General features: G+C 38.9%; 1 pseudogene; it reads right to left on the reverse strand.

Moving 5' to 3' along the window:
- LOC123450461 overlaps positions 1-2,500 on the reverse strand; it is a 2,558-nt pseudogene that overhangs the window by 22 nt on the left and 36 nt on the right.

Below are 2,500 nucleotides of genomic sequence, written 5' to 3' on the forward strand. Positions count from 1 at the left end.
TGTTGTTGTTGTTGTTGTTGTTCCTGTTGTTGTTGTTATTGTTGTTGTTGTTGTTGTTGTTGTTGTTCCTGTTGTTGTTCCTGTTGTTGTTGTTGTTGTTGTTGTTGTTTTGTTCCTATTGATGTTGTTCCTATTGTCGTTGTTGTCGTTGTTATTGTCATTGTCGTTGTTGTCGTCATTGTTGTTGTTGTTGGTGGTGGTGGTGTTGGTGTTGTTGTTGTTGTTGTTGTTGTTGTTGTTGTTGTTGTTGTTGTTGTTGTGTTGTTGTTGTTGTTGTTATTGTTGTTGTTGTTGTTGTCGTCGTCGTTGATTTTTTTCTTGTTGTTGTCGTCGTCGTCGTTGTCGTCTTCGTTGTTGTTCTTGTTGTTGTTGTTGTTATTGTTGTTGTTGTTCTTGTTGTTATTGTTGTTGTTGTTGCTATTGTTGTTGTTGTGACTGTTATCTTTAATGTCGTTGTTGTCATTGTTGTTGTTGTTATCGTTCTTGTCGTTGTGCTCATCGTTATCCTTGTTCTCATATTTTTTGTCGTCTTCGTTATTGTGGTTGTTGTTGTTGTTGTACTCGTCATCGACATCGTATTCGTCATCACCATCGTCGTCATTGTAGTCATCGTCGTCATCGTCATCGCCGTGATCATCGTCCTCATCATCGTCGTCGTCGTCATCGTCGTCTTCATTGTTGTTTTTGTTGTTATTGTTGTTGTCGTAGATATCGTTGTTGTCGTTGTTGTTGTTGTCGTTGATGTAGCTGTTTTTGTTGCTGTCGTTGTTTTTGTTATCGTTGTTGTCATTGCTGTCGTTCTTATTGCCATTGTTGTTGTTGTCGTCATTGTCGTTGTCGTCGTCGTCCTTGTTGTTGTTGTTGTTGTTGTCGTCGTTGTTGTTGTTTTTCTTGTTGTTGTCGTTGTTGTCGTTGATATCGTTGTTGTGGTTGTGTCATCGTTGTTGTTGTTGTCGTTGATGTAGTTCTTATTTTGGTGTTGTTATTGTCGTTGTTTTTGTTGTCATTGTTGGTGGCGTTGTCATAGTTGTTATTGTTTTTGTTGTTGTTGTTGTCGTTGTTGTCACTGTTGTCGTTAATGTTGTTGTTATTGTTCTTCTCGTTGTTCTTGTCATTATCGTTGTTCTCGTCGTTCTTGTCGTTGTTCTCATCATTATCGTTGTTCTCGTCGTTTTTGTCGGCGTCGTCGTTGTGGTTGTTGTTATTTCTTGTAGTCATCGTCGTCGTCGTCTTCGTCGTCGTCGTCATCGTATTCATCATCACCGTCGTCGTCATCGTAGTCGTCGTCGGCGGCGGCAGCATCATCGTCATCATCATCATCGTCATCGTCGTCATCATCGTCTTTGTGGTTTTTGTTGTTGTTGTTGTCGTTGTTATTGTCATTGTTGTTGCTGTTGTTAATATCGTTGTTGTTGTTGTTGTCCTTGTTGTTGTCGTTGATGTAGCTATTTTCGTTGGTGTTGCTGTTGTCGTTGTTTTTGTTGTTTTTGTTGTCGTCGTTATTGTTATTGTCATTGTTGTCGTCATTGTCGTTGTCGTCGTCGTCCTTGTTGTTGTTGTTGTTGTTGTTGTTGTTGTTGTTGTTATTGTTGTTGTCGCCGTTGTTGTTGGTTTCTTGTTGTTCTCGTCATTGTCGTTGTCTTCTTCGTTGTTTTTGTTATTGTCGTCGTTGTTGCAGTTGTTCTCGTTCTTGACTTTGTTGTCGTTGTTGTTATCATTGTTGTCGTTCTTCTCATCATTGTCGTTGTCGTCATCGTCATTGTTTTTGTTGTTTTTGATGTTGTCGTCGTCGTCGCCGTCGTAATTGTTTTTGTCGCTCTTGTTGTGTGGGTGTTGTTGTCTACATTGCTGTCGCTGTTGTCGTTTTTGTTATTGTTGTTATTATTGTTGTCGTTCTCATCATTCTCGTTGTTGTCGTCTTAGTCGTAGTCATCGTTGTTGTTGTTGTTGTTGTTCTTCTTCTTCTTCTTCTTCTTCTTCTTGTTGTTGTTGTTCCTGTTGTTGTTGTTGTCGTTGTTATTGTCATTGTCGTTGTTGTCGTCGTTGTTGATATAGTTGTTGTTGTTGTCGTTGTTCCTGTTGTTGTTGTTGTTGTTGTTATTGTTGTTCGTGTTGTTGTTGTTGTCGTCGTTGTTGTTGTTGTTCCTGTTTTTGTTGTTCCTGTTGTCGTTTTTGTTATTGTTATTGTCATTGCCATTGTTGTCGTCATTGTCGTTGTCGTCGTCGTCCTTGTTGTTGTTGTTATTGTTGTTGTGTTGTTGTTGTTATTGTTGTTGTTATTGTTGTTGTTGTTGTTGTCGTCGTCGTTGTTGTTTTTCTTGTTGTTGTTGTCCTCGTCATCTTCGTTGTTGTTGTTGTTGTTGTTGTTGTTGTTGTTGTTGTTGTTGTTGTTGTTGTTGTTGTTGTTGTTGTTGTTGTTGTCATTGTTTTCACTGTTGTCCTTAATGTCGTTGTTGTCATTGTTGTTGTTGTTATCGTTCTTATCATTGTGCTCAACATT

This window comes from Hordeum vulgare, chromosome 4H, assembly GCF_904849725.1.
Source record: "Hordeum vulgare subsp. vulgare chromosome 4H, MorexV3_pseudomolecules_assembly, whole genome shotgun sequence".
Lineage (NCBI taxonomy): Eukaryota > Viridiplantae > Streptophyta > Magnoliopsida > Poales > Poaceae > Hordeum > Hordeum vulgare.